Source organism: Pseudophryne corroboree, unplaced genomic scaffold (assembly GCF_028390025.1).
Source record: "Pseudophryne corroboree isolate aPseCor3 unplaced genomic scaffold, aPseCor3.hap2 scaffold_195, whole genome shotgun sequence".
Classification (NCBI taxonomy): Eukaryota; Metazoa; Chordata; class Amphibia; order Anura; family Myobatrachidae; genus Pseudophryne; species Pseudophryne corroboree.
The window spans coordinates 1,055,433-1,076,400 of record NW_026968590.1 but is presented as its reverse complement, the minus strand read 5'-3'; the positions used below and the strand labels follow the sequence as shown (position 1 = coordinate 1,076,400).

General features: G+C 38.4%; 1 non-coding gene across 1 annotated transcript; it reads left to right on the top strand.

Annotated features, from left to right (window-relative positions):
• The first annotated feature begins 20,684 nt into the window (after window positions 1-20,684).
• On the top strand, window positions 20,685-20,848 carry LOC135004635 (U1 spliceosomal RNA). Its single transcript, XR_010205366.1, has one exon. It is a non-coding gene; the product is annotated as a U1 spliceosomal RNA (small nuclear RNA).
• The last annotated feature ends 120 nt before the right edge of the window (window positions 20,849-20,968 follow it).

Here is a 20,968-nt window from a genome sequence, read left to right as displayed (position 1 = left end):
AGGCTTTAAAATTTTCAATCTAGTGTCCTTCGTTTGGGAGAAAAATGCAAAGGTACAATACAGCTTTTCCTTGCCAATATCTCTCTTTTGCAAAGAGCTAGGCATTGGAAAATGCAGGGCTATAACGTGTAGATGAAGCACTAACAGGAGGCTTTACAATTTTCATTCTAGTGTCTTTCGTTTGGGAGAAAAATGCAAAGGTACAATGCAGCTTTTCCTTGCCGATATCTCTCTTTTGCAAAGAGATAGGCATTGGAAAATGCAGGGCTATAACGTGTAGATGAAGCACTAACAGGAGGCTTTAAAATTTTCATTCTAGTGTCTTTCGTTTGGGAGAAAAATGCAAAGGTACAATACAGCATTTCCTTGCCGATATCTCTCTTTTGCACAGAGATAGGCATTGGAAAATTCAGGGCTTTAACGTGTAGATGAAGCACTAACAGGAGGCTTTAAAATTTTCATTCTAGTGTCTTTCGTTTGGGAGAAAAATGCAAAGGTACAATACAGCTTTTCCTTGCCGATATCTCTCTTTTGCAAAGAGATAGGCATTGGAAAATTCAGGGCTATAACGTGTAGATGAAGCACTAACAGGAGGCTTTAAAATTTTCATTCTAGTGTCCTTCGTTTGGGAGAAAAATGCAAAGGTACAATACAGCTTTTCCTTGCCGATATCTCTCTTTTGCAAAGAGATAGGCATTGGAAAATTCAGGGCTATAACGTGTAGATGAAGCACTAATAGGAGGCTTTAAAATTTTCAATCTAGTGTCCTTCGTTTGGGAGAAAAATGCAAAGGTACAATACAGCTTTTCCTTGCCAATATCTCTCTTTTGCAAAGAGCTAGGCATTGGAAAATTCAGGGCTATAACGTGCAGATGAAGCACTAACAGGAGGCTTTAAAATTTTCATTCTAGTGTCTTTCGTTTGGGAGAAAAATGCAAAGGTACAATACAGTTTTTCCTTGCCGATATCTCTCTTTTGCAAAGAGATAGGCATTGGAAAATTCAGGGCTATAACGTGTAGATGAAGCACTAACAGGAGGCTTTACAATTTTCATTCTAGTGTCTTTCGTTTGGGAGAAAAATGCAAAGGTACAATACAGCTTTTCCTTGCCGATATCTCTCTTTTGCAAAGAGATAGGCATTGGAAAATGCAGGGCTATAACGTGTAGATGAAGCACTAACAGGAGGCTTTAAAATTTTCATTCTAGTGTCTTTCGTTTGGGAGAAAAATGCAAAGGTACAATACAGCATTTCCTTGCCGATATCTCTCTTTTGCAAAGAGATAGGCATTGGAAAATTCAGGACTATTACGTGTAGATGAAGCACTAAAAGGAGGCTTTAAAATTTTCATTCTAGTGTCTTTCGTTTGGGAGAAAAATGCAAAGGTACAATACAGCATTTCCTTGCCGATATCTCTCTTTTGCAAAGAGATAGGCATTGGAAAATTCAGGACTATTACGTGTAGATGAAGCACTAAAAGGAGGCTTTAAAATTTTCATTCTAGTGTCTTTCGTTTGGGAGAAAAATGCAAAAGTACAATGCAGCTTTTCCTTGCCGATATCTCTCTTTTGCAAAGAGATAGGCATTGGAAAATTCAGGGCTATAACGTGTAGATGAAGCACTAATAGGAGGCTTTAAAATTTTCAATCTAGTGTCCTTCGTTTGGGAGAAAAATGCAAAGGTACAATACAGCTTTTCCTTGCCAATATCTCTCTTTTGCAAAGAGCTAGGCATTGGAAAATGCAGGGCTATAACGTGTAGATGAAGCACTAACAGGAGGCTTTACAATTTTCATTCTAGTGTCTTTCGTTTGGGAGAAAAATGCAAAGGTACAATGCAGCTTTTCCTTGCCGATATCTCTCTTTTGCAAAGAGATAGGCATTGGAAAATGCAGGGCTATAACGTGTAGATGAAGCACTAACAGGAGGCTTTAAAATTTTCATTCTAGTGTCTTTCGTTTGGGAGAAAAATGCAAAGGTACAATACAGCATTTCCTTGCCGATATCTCTCTTTTGCACAGAGATAGGCATTGGAAAATTCAGGGCTATAACGTGTAGATGAAGCACTAACAGGAGGCTTTAAAATTTTCATTCTAGTGTCTTTCGTTTGGGAGAAAAATGCAAAGGTACAATACAGCTTTTCCTTGCCGATATCTCTCTTTTGCAAAGAGATAGGCATTGGAAAATTCAGGGCTATAACGTGTACATGAAGCACTAACAGGAGGCTTTAAAATTTTCATTCTAGTGTCCTTCGTTTGGGAGAAAAATGCAAAGGTACAATACAGCTTTTCCTTGCCGATATCTCTCTTTTGCAAAGAGATAGGCATTGGAAAATTCAGGGCTATAACGTGTAGATGAAGCACTAATAGGAGGCTTTAAAATTTTCAATCTAGTGTCCTTCGTTTGGGAGAAAAATGCAAAGGTACAATGCAGCTTTTCCTTGCCAATATCTCTCTTTTGCAAAGAGCTAGGCATTGGAAAATGCAGGGCTATAACGTGTAGATGAAGCACTAACAGGAGGCTTTACAATTTTCATTCTAGTGTCTTTCGTTTGGGAGAAAAATGCAAAGGTACAATACAGTTTTTCCTTGCCGATATCTCTCTTTTGCAAAGAGATAGGCATTGGAAAATTCAGGGCTATAACGTGTAGATGAAGCACTAATAGGAGGCTTTAAAATTTTCAATCTAGTGTCCTTCGTTTGGGAGAAAAATGCAAAGGTACAATACAGCTTTTCCTTGCCAATATCTCTCTTTTGCAAAGAGCTAGGCATTGGAAAATTCAGGCCTATAACGTGTAGATGAAGCACTAACAGGAGGCTTTAAAATTTTCATTCTAGTGTCTTTCGTTTGGGAGAAAAATGCAAAGGAACAATACAGTTTTTCCTTGCCGATATCTCTCTTTTGCAAAGAGATAGGCATTGGAAAATTCAGGGCTATAACGTGTAGATGAAGCACTAACAGGAGGCTTTACAATTTTCATTCTAGTGTCTTTCGTTTGGGAGAAAAATGCAAAGGTACAATACAGCATTTCCTTGCCGATATCTCTCTTTTGCAAAGAGATAGGCATTGGAAAATTCAGGGCTATTACGTGTAGATGAAGCACTAAAAGGAGGCTTTAAAATTTTCATTCTAGTGTCTTTCGTTTGGGAGAAAAATGCAAAAGTACAATGCAGCTTTTCCTTGCCGATATCTCTCTTTTGCAAAGAGATAGGCATTGGAAAATTCAGGGCTATAACGTGTAGATGAAGCACTAAAAGGAGGCTTTAAAATTTTCAATCTAGTGTCCTTCGTTTGGGAGAAAAATGCAAAGGTACAATACAGCTTTTCCTTGCCAATATCTCTCTTTTGCAAAGAGCTAGGCATTGGAAAATGCAGGGCTATAACGTGTAGATGAAGCACTAACAGGAGGCTTTACAATTTTCATTCTAGTGTCTTTCGTTTGGGAGAAAAATGCAAAGGTACAATGCAGCTTTTCCTTGCCGATATCTCTCTTTTGCAAAGAGATAGGCATTGGAAAATGCAGGGCTATAACGTGTAGATGAAGCACTAACAGGAGGCTTTAAAATTTTCATTCTAGTGTCTTTCGTTTGGGAGAAAAATGCAAAGGTACAATACAGCATTTCCTTGCCGATATCTCTCTTTTGCACAGAGATAGGCATTGGAAAATTCAGGGCTATAACGTGTAGATGAAGCACTAACAGGAGGCTTTAAAATTTTCATTCTAGTGTCTTTCGTTTGGGAGAAAAATGCAAAGGTACAATACAGCTTTTCCTTGCCAATATCTCTCTTTTGCAAAGAGCTAGGCATTGGAAAATTCAGGCCTATAACGTGTAGATGAAGCACTAACAGGAGGCTTTACAATTTTCATTCTAGTGTCTTTCGTTTGGGAGAAAAATGCAAAGGTACAATACAGTTTTTCCTTGCCGATATCTCTCTTTTGCAAAGAGATAGGCATTGGAAAATTCAGGGCTATAACGTGTAGATGAAGCACTAACAGGAGGCTTTACAATTTTCATTCTAGTGTCTTTCGTTTGGGAGAAAAATGCAAAGGTACAATACAGCTTTTCCTTGCCGATATCTCTCTTTTGCAAAGAGATAGGCATTGGAAAATGCAGGGCTATAACGTGTAGATGAAGCACTAACAGGAGGCTTTAAAATTTTCATTCTAGTGTCTTTCGTTTGGGAGAAAAATGCAAAGGTACAATACAGCATTTCCTTGCCGATATCTCTCTTTTGCACAGAGATAGGCATTGGAAAATTCAGGGCTATAACGTGTAGATGAAGCACTAAAAGGAGGCTTTAAAATTTTCATTCTAGTGTCTTTCGTTTGGGAGAAAAATGCAAAAGTACAATGCAGCTTTTCCTTGCCGATATCTCTCTTTTGCAAAGAGATAGGCATTGGAAAATTCAGGGCTATAACGTGTAGATGAAGCACTAATAGGAGGCTTTAAAATTTTCAATCTAGTGTCCTTCGTTTGGGAGAAAAATGCAAAGGTACAATACAGCTTTTCCTTGCCAATATCTCTCTTTTGCAAAGAGCTAGGCATTGGAAAATGCAGGGCTATAACGTGTAGATGAAGCACTAACAGGAGGCTTTACAATTTTCATTCTAGTGTCTTTCGTTTGGGAGAAAAATGCAAAGGTACAATGCAGCTTTTCCTTGCCGATATCTCTCTTTTGCAAAGAGATAGGCATTGGAAAATTCAGGGCTATAACGTGTAGATGAAGCACTAATAGGAGGCTTTAAAATTTTCAATCTAGTGTCCTTCGTTTGGGAGAAAAATGCAAAGGTACAATACAGCTTTTCCTTGCCAATATCTCTCTTTTGCAAAGAGCTAGGCATTGGAAAATGCAGGGCTATAACGTGTAGATGAAGCACTAACAGGAGGCTTTACAATTTTCATTCTAGTGTCTTTCGTTTGGGAGAAAAATGCAAAGGTACAATGCAGCTTTTCCTTGCCGATATCTCTCTTTTGCAAAGAGATAGGCATTGGAAAATGCAGGGCTATAACGTGTAGATGAAGCACTAACAGGAGGCTTTAAAATTTTCATTCTAGTGACTTTCGTTTGGGAGAAAAATGCAAAGGTACAATACAGCTTTTCCTTGCCGATATCTCTCTTTTGCACAGAGATAGGCATTGGAAAATTCAGGGCTATAACGTGTAGATGAAGCACTAACAGGAGGCTTTAAAATTTTCATTCTAGTGTCTTTCGTTTGGGAGAAAAATGCAAAGGTACAATACAGCTTTTCCTTGCCGATATCTCTCTTTTGCAAAGAGATAGGCATTGGAAAATTCAAGGCTATAACGTGTAGATGAAGCACTAACAGGAGGCTTTAAAATTTTCATTCTAGTGTCCTTCGTTTGGGAGAAAAATGCAAAGGTACAATACAGCTAATCCTTGCCGATATCTCTCTTTTGCAAAGAGATAGGCATTGGAAAATTCAGGGCTATAACGTGTAGATGAAGCACTAATAGGAGGCTTTAAAATTTTCAATCTAGTGTCCTTCGTTTGGGAGAAAAATGCAAAGGTACAATGCAGCTTTTCCTTGCCAATATCTCTCTTTTGCAAAGAGCTAGGCATTGGAAAATGCAGGGCTATAACGTGTAGATGAAGCACTAACAGGAGGCTTTACAATTTTCATTCTAGTGTCTTTCGTTTGGGAGAAAAATGCAAAGGTACAATACAGTTTTTCCTTGCCGATATCTCTCTTTTGCAAAGAGATAGGCATTGGAAAATTCAGGGCTATAACGTGTAGATGAAGCACTAATAGGAGGCTTTAAAATTTTCAATCTAGTGTCCTTCGTTTGGGAGAAAAATGCAAAGGTACAAAACAGCTTTTCCTTGCCAATATCTCGCCAATATCTCTCTTTTGCAAAGAGCTAGGCATTGGAAAATGCAGGGCTATAACGTGTAGATGAAGCACTAACAGGAGGCTTTACAATTTTCATTCTAGTGTCTTTCGTTTGGGAGAAAAATGCAAAGGTACAATGCAGCTTTTCCTTGCCGATATCTCTCTTTTGCAAAGAGATAGGCATTGGAAAATGCAGGGCTATAACGTGTAGATGAAGCACTAACAGGAGGCTTTAAAATTTTCATTCTAGTGTCTTTCGTTTGGGAGAAAAATGCAAAGGTACAATACAGCATTTCCTTGCCGATATCTCTCTTTTGCACAGAGATAGGCATTGGAAAATTCAGGGCTATAACGTGTAGATGAAGCACTAACAGGAGGCTTTAAAATTTTCATTCTAGTGTCTTTCGTTTGGGAGAAAAATGCAAAGGTACAATACAGCTTTTCCTTGCCGATATCTGTCTTTTGCAAAGAGATAGGCAGTGGAAAATTCAGGGCTATAACGTGTAGATGAAGCACTAACAGGAGGCTTTAAAATTTTCATTCTAGTGTCCTTCGTTTGGGAGAAAAATGCAAAGGTACAATACAGCTTTTCCTTGCCGATATCTCTCTTTTGCAAAGAGATAGGCATTGGAAAATTCAGGGCTATAACGTGTAGATGAAGCACTAATAGGAGGCTTTAAAATTTTCAATCTAGTGTCCTTCGTTTGGGAGAAAAATGCAAAGGTACAATACAGCTTTTCCTTGCCAATATCTCTCTTTTGCAAAGAGCTAGGCATTGGAAAATTCAGGGCTATAACGTGCAGATGAAGCACTAACAGGAGGCTTTAAAATTTTCATTCTAGTGTCTTTCGTTTGGGAGAAAAATGCAAAGGTACAATACCGTTTTTCCTTGCCGATATCTCTCTTTTGCAAAGAGATAGGCATTGGAAAATTCAGGGCTATAACGTGTAGATGAAGCACTAACAGGAGGCTTTACAATTTTCATTCTAGTGTCTTTCGTTTGGGAGAAAAATGCAAAGGTACAATACAGCTTTTCCTTGCCGATATCTCTCTTTTGCAAAGAGATAGGCATTGGAAAATGCAGGGCTATAACGTGTAGATGAAGCACTAACAGGAGGCTTTAAAATTTTCATTCTAGTGTCTTTCGTTTGGGAGAAAAATGCAAAGGTACAATACAGCATTTCCTTGCCGATATCTCTCTTTTGCAAAGAGATAGGCATTGGAAAATTCAGGACTATTACGTGTAGATGAAGCACTAAAAGGAGGCTTTAAAATTTTCATTCTAGTGTCTTTCGTTTGGGAGAAAAATGCAAAGGTACAATACAGCATTTCCTTGCCGATATCTCTCTTTTGCAAAGAGATAGGCATTGGAAAATTCAGGACTATTACGTGTAGATGAAGCACTAAAAGGAGGCTTTAAAATTTTCATTCTAGTGTCTTTCGTTTGGGAGAAAAATGCAAAAGTACAATGCAGCTTTTCCTTGCCGATATCTCTCTTTTGCAAAGAGATAGGCATTGGAAAATTCAGGGCTATAACGTGTAGATGAAGCACTAATAGGAGGCTTTAAAATTTTCAATCTAGTGTCCTTCGTTTGGGAGAAAAATGCAAAGGTACAATACAGCTTTTCCTTGCCAATATCTCTCTTTTGCAAAGAGCTAGGCATTGGAAAATGCAGGGCTATAACGTGTAGATGAAGCACTAACAGGAGGCTTTACAATTTTCATTCTAGTGTCTTTCGTTTGGGAGAAAAATGCAAAGGTACAATGCAGCTTTTCCTTGCCGATATCTCTCTTTTGCAAAGAGATAGGCATTGGAAAATGCAGGGCTATAACGTGTAGATGAAGCACTAACAGGAGGCTTTAAAATTTTCATTCTAGTGTCTTTCGTTTGGGAGAAAAATGCAAAGGTACAATACAGCATTTCCTTGCCGATATCTCTCTTTTGCACAGAGATAGGCATTGGAAAATTCAGGGCTATAACGTGTAGATGAAGCACTAACAGGAGGCTTTAAAATTTTCATTCTAGTGTCTTTCGTTTGGGAGAAAAATGCAAAGGTACAATACAGCTTTTCCTTGCCGATATCTCTCTTTTGCAAAGAGATAGGCATTGGAAAATTCAGGGCTATAACGTGTACATGAAGCACTAACAGGAGGCTTTAAAATTTTCATTCTAGTGTCCTTCGTTTGGGAGAAAAATGCAAAGGTACAATACAGCTTTTCCTTGCCGATATCTCTCTTTTGCAAAGAGATAGGCATTGGAAAATTCAGGGCTATAACGTGTAGATGAAGCACTAATAGGAGGCTTTAAAATTTTCAATCTAGTGTCCTTCGTTTGGGAGAAAAATGCAAAGGTACAATGCAGCTTTTCCTTGCCAATATCTCTCTTTTGCAAAGAGCTAGGCATTGGAAAATGCAGGGCTATAACGTGTAGATGAAGCACTAACAGGAGGCTTTACAATTTTCATTCTAGTGTCTTTCGTTTGGGAGAAAAATGCAAAGGTACAATACAGTTTTTCCTTGCCGATATCTCTCTTTTGCAAAGAGATAGGCATTGGAAAATTCAGGGCTATAACGTGTAGATGAAGCACTAATAGGAGGCTTTAAAATTTTCAATCTAGTGTCCTTCGTTTGGGAGAAAAATGCAAAGGTACAATACAGCTTTTCCTTGCCAATATCTCTCTTTTGCAAAGAGCTAGGCATTGGAAAATTCAGGCCTATAACGTGTAGATGAAGCACTAACAGGAGGCTTTAAAATTTTCATTCTAGTGTCTTTCGTTTGGGAGAAAAATGCAAAGGTACAATACAGTTTTTCCTTGCCGATATCTCTCTTTTGCAAAGAGATAGGCATTGGAAAATTCAGGGCTATAACGTGTAGATGAAGCACTAACAGGAGGCTTTACAATTTTCATTCTAGTGTCTTTCGTTTGGGAGAAAAATGCAAAGGTACAATACAGCTTTTCCTTGCCGATATCTCTCTTTTGCAAAGAGATAGGCATTGGAAAATGCAGGGCTATAACGTGTAGATGAAGCACTAACAGGAGGCTTTAAAATTTTCATTCTAGTGTCTTTCGTTTGGGAGAAAAATGCAAAGGTACAATACAGCATTTCCTTGCCGATATCTCTCTTTTGCACAGAGATAGGCATTGGAAAATTCAGGGCTATAACGTGTAGATGAAGCACTAACATGAGGCTTTAAAATTTTCATTCTAGTGTCTTTCGTTTGGGAGAAAAATGCAAAGGTACAATACAGCTTTTCCTTACCGATATCTCTCTTTTGCAAAGAGATAGGCATTGGAAAATTCAGGGCTATAACGTGTAGATGAAGCACTAATAGGAGGCTTTAAAATTTTCAATCTAGTGTCCTTCGTTTGGGAGAAAAATGCAAAGGTACAATACAGCTTTTCCTTGCCAATATCTCTCTTTTGCAAAGAGCTAGGCATTGGAAAATGCAGGGCTATAACGTGTAGATGAAGCACTAACAGGAGGCTTTACAATTTTCATTCTAGTGTCTTTCGTTTGGGAGAAAAATGCAAAGGTACAATGCAGCTTTTCCTTGCCGATATCTCTCTTTTGCAAAGAGATAGGCATTGGAAAATGCAGGGCTATAACGTGTAGATGAAGCACTAACAGGAGGCTTTAAAATTTTCATTCTAGTGTCTTTCGTTTGGGAGAAAAATGCAAAGGTACAATACAGCATTTCCTTGCCGATATCTCTCTTTTGCACAGAGATAGGCATTGGAAAATTCAGGGCTATAACGTGTAGATGAAGCACTAACAGGAGGCTTTAAAATTTTCATTCTAGTGTCTTTCGTTTGGGAGAAAAATGCAAAGGTACAATACAGCTTTTCCTTGCCGATATCTCTCTTTTGCAAAGAGATAGGCATTGGAAAATTCAGGGCTATAACGTGTAGATGAAGCACTAACAGGAGGCTTTAAAATTTTCATTCTAGTGTCCTTCGTTTGGGAGAAAAATGCAAAGGTACAATACAGCTTTTCCTTGCCGATATCTCTCTTTTGCAAAGAGATAGGCATTGGAAAATTCAGGGCTATAACGTGTAGATGAAGCACTAATAGGAGGCTTTAAAATTTTCAATCTAGTGTCCTTCGTTTGGGAGAAAAATGCAAAGGTACAATACAGCTTTTCCTTGCCAATATCTCTCTTTTGCAAAGAGCTAGGCATTGGAAAATTCAGGGCTATAACGTGTAGATGAAGCACTAACAGGAGGCTTTAAAATTTTCATTCTAGTGTCTTTCGTTTGGGAGAAAAATGCAAAGGTACAATACAGTTTTTCCTTGCCGATATCTCTCTTTTGCAAAGAGATAGGCATTGGAAAATTCAGGGCTATAACGTGTAGATGAAGCACTAACAGGAGGCTTTACAATTTTCATTCTAGTGTCTTTCGTTTGGGAGAAAAATGCAAAGGTACAATACAGCTTTTCCTTGCCGATATCTCTCTTATGCAAAGAGATAGGCATTGGAAAATGCAGGGCTATAACGTGTAGATGAAGCACTAACAGGAGGCTTTAAAATTTTCATTCTAGTGTCTTTCGTTTGGGAGAAAAATGCAAAGGTACAATACAGCATTTCCTTGCCGATATCTCTCTTTTGCAAAGAGATAGGCATTGGAAAATTCAGGACTATTACGTGTAGATGAAGCACTAACAGGAGGCTTTAAAATTTTCATTCTAGTGTCTTTCGTTTGGGAGAAAAATGCAAAAGTACAATGCAGCTTTTCCTTGCCGATATCTCTCTTTTGCAAAGAGATAGGCATTGGAAAATTCAGGGCTATAACGTGTAGATGAAGCACTAATAGGAGGCTTTAAAATTTTCAATCTAGTGTCCTTCGTTTGGGAGAAAAATGCAAAGGTACAATACAGCTTTTCCTTGCCAATATCTCTCTTTTGCAAAGAGCTAGGCATTGGAAAATTCAGGGCTATAACGTGTAGATGAAGCACTAATAGGAGGCTTTAAAATTTTCAATCTAGTGTCCTTCGTTTGGGAGAAAAATGCAAAGGTACAATACAGCTTTTCCTTGCCAATATCTCTCTTTTGCAAAGAGCTAGGCATTGGAAAATGCAGGGCTATAACGTGTAGATGAAGCACTAACAGGAGGCTTTACAATTTTCATTCTAGTGTCTTTCGTTTGGGAGAAAAATGCAAAGGTACAATGCAGCTTTTCCTTGCCGATATCTCTCTTTTGCAAAGAGATAGGCATTGGAAAATGCAGGGCTATAACGTGTAGATGAAGCACTAACAGGAGGCTTTAAAATTTTCATTCTAGTGTCTTTCGTTTGGGAGAAAAATGCAAAGGTACAATACAGCTTTTCCTTGCCGATATCTCTCTTTTGCAAAGAGATAGGCATTGGAAAATTCAGGGCTATAACGTGTAGATGAAGCACTAACAGGAGGCTTTAAAATTTTCATTCTAGTGTCCTTCGTTTGGGAGAAAAATGCAAAGGTACAATACAGCTTTTCCTTGCCGATATCTCTCTTTTGCAAAGAGATAGGCATTGGAAAATTCAGGGCTATAACGTGTAGATGAAGCACTAACAGGAGGCTTTAAAATTTTCATTCTAGTGTCTTTCGTTTGGGAGAAAAATGCAAAGGTACAATACAGTTTTTCCTTGCCGATATCTCTCTTTTGCAAAGAGATAGGCATTGGAAAATTCAGGGCTATAACGTGTAGATGAAGCACTAACAGGAGGCTTTACAATTTTCATTCTAGTGTCTTTCGTTTGGGAGAAAAATGCAAAGGTACAATACAGCTTTTCCTTGCCGATATCTCTCTTTTGCAAAGAGATAGGCATTGGAAAATGCAGGGATATAACGTGTAGATGAAGCACTAACAGGAGGCTTTAAAATTTTCATTCTAGTGTCTTTCGTTTGGGAGAAAAATGCAAAGGTACAATACAGCATTTCCTTGCCGATATCTCTCTTTTGCAAAGAGATAGGCATTGGAAAATTCAGGACTATTACGTGTAGATGAAGCACTAAAAGGAGGCTTTAAAATTTTCATTCTAGTGTCTTTCGTTTGGGAGAAAAATGCAAAAGTACATTGCAGCTTTTCCTTGCCGATATCTCTCTTTTGCAAAGAGATAGGCATTGGAAAATTCAGGGCTATAACGTGTAGATGAAGCACTAATAGGAGGCTTTAAAATTTTCAATCTAGTGTCCTTCGTTTGGGAGAAAAATGCAAAGGTACAATACAGCTTTTCCTTGCCAATATCTCTCTTTTGCAAAGAGCTAGGCATTGGAAAATGCAGGGCTATAACGTGTAGATGAAGCACTAACAGGAGGCTTTACAATTTTCATTCTAGTGTCTTTCGTTTGGAGAAAAATGCAAAGGTACAATACAGTTTTTCCTTGCCGATATCTCTCTTTTGCAAAGAGATAGGCATTGGAAAATTCAGGGCTATAACGTGTAGATGAAGCACTAATAGGAGGCTTTAAAATTTTCAATCTAGTGTCCTTCGTTTGGGAGAAAAATGCAAAGGTACAATACAGCTTTTCCTTGCCAATATCTCTCTTTTGCAAAGAGCTAGGCATTGGAAAATTCAGGGCTATAACGTGTAGATGAAGCACTAACAGGAGGCTTTAAAATTTTCATTCTAGTGTCTTTCGTTTGGGAGAAAAATGCAAAGGTACAATACAGTTTTTCCTTGCCGATATCTCTCTTTTGCAAAGAGATAGGCATTGGAAAATTCAGGGCTATAACGTGTAGATGAAGCACTAACAGGAGGCTTTACAATTTTCATTCTAGTGTCTTTCGTTTGGGAGAAAAATGCAAAGGTACAATACAGCTTTTCCTTGCCGATATCTCTCTTTTGCAAAGAGATAGGCATTGGAAAATGCAGGGCTATAACGTGTAGATGAAGCACTAACAGGAGGCTTTAAAATTTTCATTCTAGTGTCTTTCGTTTGGGAGAAAAATGCAAAGGTACAATACAGCATTTCCTTGCCGATATCTCTCTTTTGCAAAGAGATAGGCATTGGAAAATTCAGGACTATTACGTGTAGATGAAGCACTAAAAGGAGGCTTTAAAATTTTCATTCTAGTGTCTTTCGTTTGGGAGAAAAATGCAAAAGTACAATGCAGCTTTTCCTTGCCGATATCTCTCTTTTGCAAAGAGATAGGCATTGGAAAATTCAGGGCTATAACGTGTAGATGAAGCACTAATAGGAGGCTTTAAAATTTTCAATCTAGTGTCCTTCGTTTGGGAGAAAAATGCAAAGGTACAATACAGCTTTTCCTTGCCAATATCTCTCTTTTGCAAAGAGCTAGGCATTGGAAAATTCAGGGCTATAACGTGTAGATGAAGCACTAATAGGAGGCTTTAAAATTTTCAATCTAGTGTCCTTCGTTTGGGAGAAAAATGCAAAGGTACAATACAGCTTTTCCTTGCCAATATCTCTCTTTTGCAAAGAGATAGGCATTGGAAAATTCAGGGCTATAACGTGTAGATGAAGCACTAATAGGAGGCTTTAAAATTTTCAATCTAGTGTCCTTCGTTTGGGAGAAAAATGCAAAGGTACAATACAGCTTTTCCTTGCCAATATCTCTCTTTTGCAAAGAGCTAGGCATTGGAAAATTCAGGGCTATAACGTGTAGATGAAGCACTAACAGGAGGCTTTCAAATTTTCATTCTAGTGTCTTTCGTTTGGGAGAAAAATGCAAAGGTACAATACAGTTTTTCCTTGCCGATATCTCTCTTTTGCAAAGAGATAGGCATTGGAAAATTCAGGGCTATAACGTGTAGATGAAGCACTAACAGGAGGCTTTACAATTTTCATTCTAGTGTCTTTCGTTTGGGAGAAAAATGCAAAGGTACAATACAGCTTTTCCTTGCCGATATCTCTCTTTTGCAAAGAGATAGGCATTGGAAAATGCAGGGCTATAACGTGTAGATGAAGCACTAACAGGAGGCTTTAAAATTTTCATTCTAGTGTCTTTCGTTTGGGAGAAAAATGCAAAGGTACAATACAGCATTTCCTTGCCGATATCTCTCTTTTGCAAAGAGATAGGTATTGGAAAATTCAGGACTATTACGTGTAGATGAAGCACTAAAAGGAGGCTTTAAAATTTTCATTCTAGTGTCTTTCGTTTGGGAGAAAAATGCAAAAGTACAATGCAGCTTTTCCTTGCCGATATCTCTCTTTTGCAAAGAGATAGGCATTGGAAAATTCAGGGCTATAACGTGTAGATGAAGCACTAATAGGAGGCTTTAAAATTTTCAATCTAGTGTCCTTCGTTTGGGAGAAAAATGCAAAGGTACAATACAGCTTTTCCTTGCCAATATCTCTCTTTTGCAAAGAGCTAGGCATTGGAAAATTCAGGGCTATAACGTGTAGATGAAGCACTAATAGGAGGCTTTAAAATTTTCAATCTAGTGTCCTTCGTTTGGGAGAAAAATGCAAAGGTACAATACAGCTTTTCCTTGCCAATATCTCTCTTTTGCAAAGAGCTAGGCATTGGAAAATGCAGGGCTATAACGTGTAGATGAAGCACTAACAGGAGGCTTTACAATTTTCATTCTAGTGTCTTTCGTTTGGGAGAAAAATGCAAAGGTACAATGCAGCTTTTCCTTGCCGATATCTCTCTTTTGTAAAGAGATAGGCATTGGAAAATGCAGGGCTATAACGTGTAGATGAAGCACTAACAGGAGGCTTTAAAATTTTCATTCTAGTGTCTTTCGTTTGGGAGAAAAATGCAAAGGTACAATACAGCATTTCCTTGCCGATATCTCTCTTTTGCAAAGAGATAGGCATTGGAAAATTCAGGACTATTACGTGTAGATGAAGCACTAAAAGGAGGCTTTAAAATTTTCATTCTAGTGTCTTTCGTTTGGGAGAAAAATGCAAAAGTACATTGCAGCTTTTCCTTGCCGATATCTCTCTTTTGCAAAGAGATAGGCATTGGAAAATTCAGGGCTATAACGTGTAGATGAAGCACTAATAGGAGGCTTTAAAATTTTCAATCTAGTGTCCTTCGTTTGGGAGAAAAATGCAAAGGTACAATACAGCTTTTCCTTGCCAATATCTCTCTTTTGCAAAGAGCTAATCATTGGAAAATTCAGGGCTATAACGTGTAGATGAAGCACTAATAGGAGGCTTTAAAATTTTCAATCTAGTGTCCTTCGTTTGGGAGAAAAATGCAAAGGTACAATACAGCTTTTCCTTGCCAATATCTCTCTTTTGCAAAGAGCTAGGCATTGGAAAATGCAGGGCTATAACGTGTAGATGAAGCACTAACAGGAGGCTTTACAATTTTCATTCTAGTGTCTTTCGTTTGGGAGAAAAATGCAAAGGTACAATGCAGCTTTTCCTTGCCGATATCTCTCTTTTGTAAAGAGATAGGCATTGGAAAATGCAGGGCTATAACGTGTAGATGAAGCACTAACAGGAGGCTTTAAAATTTTCATTCTAGTGTCTTTCGTTTGGGAGAAAAATGCAAAGGTACAATACAGCTTTTCCTTGCCGATATCTCTCTTTTGCAAAGAGATAGGCATTGGAAAATTCAGGGCTATAACGTGTAGATGAAGCACTAACAGGAGGCTTTAAAATTTTCATTCTAGTGTCCTTCGTTTGGGAGAAAAATGCAAAGGTACAATACAGCTTTTCCTTGCCGATATCTCTCTTTTGCAAAGAGATAGGCATTGGAAAATTCAGGGCTATAACGTGTAGATGAAGCACTAATAGGAAGCTTTAAAATTTTCAATCTAGTGTCCTTCGTTTGGGAGAAAAATGCAAAGGTACAATACAGCTTTTCCTTGCCAATATCTCTCTTTTGCAAAGAGCTAGGCATTGGAAAATTCAGGGCTATAACGTGTAGATGAAGCACTAACAGGAGGCTTTAAAATTTTCATTCTAGTGTCTTTCGTTTGGGAGAAAAATGCAAAGGTACAATACAGTTTTTCCTTGCCGATATCTCTCTTTTGCAAAGAGATAGGCATTGGAAAATTCAGGGCTATAACGTGTAGATGAAGCACTAACAGGAGGCTTTACAATTTTCATTCTAGTGTCTTTCGTTTGGGAGAAAAATGCAAAGGTACAATACAGCTTTTCCTTGCCGATATCTCTCTTTTGCAAAGAGATAGGCATTGGAAAATGCAGGGCTATAACGTGTAGATGAAGCACTAACAGGAGGCTTTAAAATTTTCATTCTAGTGTCTTTCGTTTGGGAGAAAAATGCAAAGGTACAATACAGCATTTCCTTGACGATATCTCTCTTTTGCAAAGAGATAGGCATTGGAAAATTCAGGACTATTACGTGTAGATGAAGCACTAAAAGGAGGCTTTAAAATTTTCATTCTAGTGTCTTTCGTTTGGGAGAAAAATGCAAAAGTACATTGCAGCTTTTCCTTGCCGATATCTCTCTTTTGCAAAGAGATAGGCATTGGAAAATGCAGGGCTATAACGTGTAGATGAAGCACTAATAGGAGGCTTTAAAATTTTCAATCTAGTGTCCTTCGTTTGGGAGAAAAATGCAAAGGTACAATACAGCTTTTCCTTGCCAATATCTCTCTTTTGCAAAGAGCTAGGCATTGGAAAATGCAGGGCTATAACGTGTAGATGAAGCACTAACAGGAGGCTTTACAATTTTCATTCTAGTGTCTTTCGTTTGGGAGAAAAATGCAAAGGTACAATACAGTTTTTCCTTGCCGATATCTCTCTTTTGCAAAGAGATAGGCATTGGAAAATTCAGGGCTATAACGTGTAGATGAAGCACTAACAGGAGGCTTTACAATTTTCATTCTAGTGTCTTTCGTTTGGGAGAAAAATGCAAAGGTACAATACAGCTTTTCCTTGCCGATATCTCTCTTTTGCAAAGAGATAGGCATTGGAAAATGCAGGGCTATAACGTGTAGATGAAGCACTAACAGGAGGCTTTAAAATTTTCATTCTAGTGTCTTTCGTTTGGGAGAAAAATGCAAAGGTACAATACAGTTTTTCCTTGCCGATATCTCTCTTTTGCAAAGAGATAGGCATTGGAAAATTCAGGGCTATAACGTGTAGATGAAGCACTAACAGGAGGCTTTACAATTTTCATTCTAGTGTCTTTCGTTTGGGAGAAAAATGCAAAGGTACAATACAGCTTTTCCTTGCCGATATCTCTCTTTTGCAAAGAGATAGGCATTGGAAAATGCAGGGCTATAACGTGTAGATGAAGCACTAAAAGGAGGCTTTAAAATTTTCATTCTAGTGTCTTTCGTTTGGGAGAAAAATGCAAAAGTACAATGCAGCTTTTCCTTGCCGATATCTCTCTTTTGCAAAGAGATAGGCATTGGAAAATTCAGGGCTATAACGTGTAGATGAAGCACTAATAGGAGGCTTTAAAATTTTCAATCTAGTGTCCTTCGTTTGGGAGAAAAATGCAAAGGTACAATACAGCTTTTCCTTGCCAATATCTCTCTTTTGCAAAGAGCTAGGCATTGGAAAATGCAGGGCTATAACGTGTAGATGAAGCACTAACAGGAGGCTTTACAATTTTCATTCTAGTGTCTTTCGTTTGGGAGAAAAATGCAAAGGTACAATACAGTTTTTCCTTGCCGATATCTCTCTTTTGCAAAGAGATAGGCATTGGAAAATTCAGGGCTATAACGTGTAGATGAAGCACTAACAGGAGGCTTTACAATTTTCATTCTAGTGTCTTTCGTTTGGGAGAAAAATGCAAAGGTACAATACAGCTTTTCCTTGCCGATATCTCTCTTTTGCAAAGAGATAGGCATTGGAAAATGCAGGGCTATAACGTGTAGATGAAGCACTAACAGGAGGCTTTAAAATTTTCATTCCTAGTGTCTTTCGTTTGGGAGAAAAATGCAAAGGTACAATACAGCATTTCCTTGCCGATATCTCTCTTTTGCAAAGAGATAGGCATTGGAAAATTCAGGACTATTACGTGTAGATGAAGCACTAAAAGGAGGCTTTAAAATTTTCATTCTAGTGTCTTTCGTTTGGGAGAAAAATGCAAAAGTACAATGCAGCTTTTCCTTGCCGATATCTCTCTTTTGCAAAGAGATAGGCATTGGAAAATTCAGGGCTATAACGTGTAGATGAAGCACTAATAGGAGGCTTTAAAATTTTCAATCTAGTGTCCTTCGTTTGGGAGAAAAATGCAAAGGTACAATACAGCTTTTCCTTGCCAATATCTCTCTTTTGCAAAGAGCTAGGCATTGGAAAATGCAGGGCTATAACGTGTAGATGAAGCACTAACAGGAGGCTTTACAATTTTCATTCTAGTGTCTTTCGTTTGGGAGAAAAATGCAAAGGTACAATGCAGCATTTCCTTGCCGATATCTCTCTTTTGCAAAGAGATAGGCATTGGAAAATGCAGGGCTATAACGTGTAGATGAAGCACTAACAGGAGGCTTTAAAATTTTCATTCTAGTGTCTTTCGTTTGGGAGAAAAATGCAAAGGTACAATACAGCATTTCCTTGCCGATATCTCTCTTTTGCACAGAGATAGGCATTGGAAAATTCAGGGCTATAACGTGTAGATGAAGCACTAACAGGAGGCTTTAAAATTTTCATTCTAGTGTCTTTCGTTTGGGAGAAAAATGCAAAGGTACAATACAGCTTTTCCTTGCCGATATCTCTCTTTTGCAAAGAGATAGGCATTGGAAAATTCAGGGCTATAACGTGTAGATGAAGCACTAACAGGAGGCTTTAAAATTTTCATTCTAGTGTCCTTCGTTTGGGAGAAAAATGCAAAGGTACAATACAGCTTTTCCTTGCCGATATCTCTCTTTTGCAAAGAGCTAGGCATTGGAAAATTCAGGGCTATAACGTGTAGATGAAGCACTAACAGGAGGCTTTAAAATTTTCATTCTAGTGTCTTTCGTTTGGGAGAAAAATGCAAAGGTACAATACAGTTTTTCCTTGCCGATATCTCTCTTTTGCAAAGAGATAGGCATTGGAAAATTCAGGGCTATAACGTGTAGATGAAGCACTAACAGGAGGCTTTACAATTTTCATTCTAGTGTCTTTCGTTTGGGAGAAAAATGCAAAGGTACAATACAGCTTTTCCTTGCCGATATCTCTCTTTTGCAAAGAGATAGGCATTGGAAAATGCAGGGCTATAACGTGTAGATGAAGCACTAAAAGGAGGCTTTAAAATTTTCATTCTAGTGTCTTTCGTTTGGGAGAAAAATGCAAAAGTACAATGCAGCTTTTCCTTGCCGATATCTCTCTTTTGCAAAGAGATAGGCATTGGAAAATTCAGGGCTATAACGTGTAGATGAAGCACTAATAGGAGGCTTTAAAATTTTCAATCTAGTGTCCTTCGTTTGGGAGAAAAATGCAAAGGTACAATACAGCTTTTCCTTGCCAATATCTCTCTTTTGCAAAGAGCTAGGCATTGGAAAATTCAGGGCTATAACGTGTAGATGAAGCACTAACAGGAGGCTTTAAAATTTTCATTCTAGTGTCTTTCGTTTGGGAGAAAAATGCAAAGGTACAATACAGTTTTTCCTTGCCGATATCTCTCTTTTGCAAAGAGATAGGCATTGGAAAATTCAGGGCTATAACGTGTAGATGAAGCACTAACAGGAGGCTTTACAATTTTCATTCTAGTGTCTTTCGTTTGGGAGAAAAATGCAAAGGTACAATACAGCTTTTCCTTGCCGATATCTCTCTTTTGCAAAGAGATAGGCATAGGAAAATGCAGGGCTATAACGTGTAGATGAAGCACTAACAGGAGGCTTTAAAATTTTCATTCTAGTGTCTTTCGTTTGGGAGAAAAATGCAAAGGTACAATACAGCATTTCCTTGCCGATATCTCTCTTTTGCAAAGAGATAGGCATTGGAAAATTCAGGACTATTACGTGTAGATGAAGCACTAAAAGGAGGCTTTAAAATTTTCATTCTAGTGTCTTTCGTTTGGGAGAAAAATGCAAAAGTACAATGCAGCTTTTCCTTGCCGATATCTCTCTTTTGCAAAGAGATAGGCATTGGAAAATTCAGGGCTATAACGTGTAGATGAAGCACTAATAGGAGGCTTTAAAATTTTCAACCTAGTGTCCTTCGTTTGGGAGAAAAATGCAAAGGTACAATACAGCTTTTCCTTGCCAATATCTCTCTTTTGCAAAGAGCTAGGCATTGGAAAATGCAGGGCTATAACGTGTAGATGAAGCACTAACAGGAGGCTTTACAATTTTCATTCTAGTGTCTTTCGTTTGGGAGAAAAATGCAAAGGTACAATGCAGCTTTTCCTTGCCGATATCTCTCTTTTGCAAAGAGATAGGCATTGGAAAATGCAGGGCTATAACGTGTAGATGAAGCACTAACAGGAGGCTTTAAAATTTTCATTCTAGTGTCTTTCGTTTGGGAGAAAAATGCAAAGGTACAATACAGCATTTCCTTGCCGATATCTCTCTTTTGCACAGAGATAGGCATTGGAAAATTCAGGGCTATAACGTGTAGATGAAGCACTAACAGGAGGCTTTAAAATTTTCATTCTAGTGTCTTTCGTTTGGGAGAAAAATGCAAAGGTACAATACAGCTATTCCTTGCCGATATCTCTCTTTTGCAAAGAGATAGGCATTGGAAAATTCAGGGCTATAACGTGTAGATGAAGCACTAACAGGAGGCTTTAAAATTCATCTGCTGCAGGCCTTCCCCCAGGAATGCTTGCACTAGTTGTTGCATTTGGTTTGTTGTTTGGGGGTGCTTCAGTATTAGGCAGCCTTCTGCCCTCCCATGTTCATCTGAAAATATGTGTTCTCCCTGCAGTTGTTGTCCCCAGATGAGAGTTCCCTTGTGCTGCCTCAGTTGAATCTCCTTTACTTGACAGAGATGTGCCTGAGCAGCGGCCCTCCCCAGCCCTATCCCAAATCATACTTATTTTGCATAGGAGATACCATGGTCATGAAGATTGTTCTCCCAGGGTGAGGTTCATTCATTGTATTCTGGGTATGCTGACCCCTGTGATTTCCCCAAATGTGGGAAACTCGACTGCATTATTTGTGGTAGTGGGGGACTGTGTTTGTGCTTTCCTCTGGTCAGCTCTGGTAAAAGTCAGATTTATTTGTCTCAGATCTTCCTCTAGCCTTGTTCTTCTTTCGAGAGTTCCCTTGTGCTGCCTCAGTTGGATCTCTTTCACTTGACAGGGGGGTGCCCG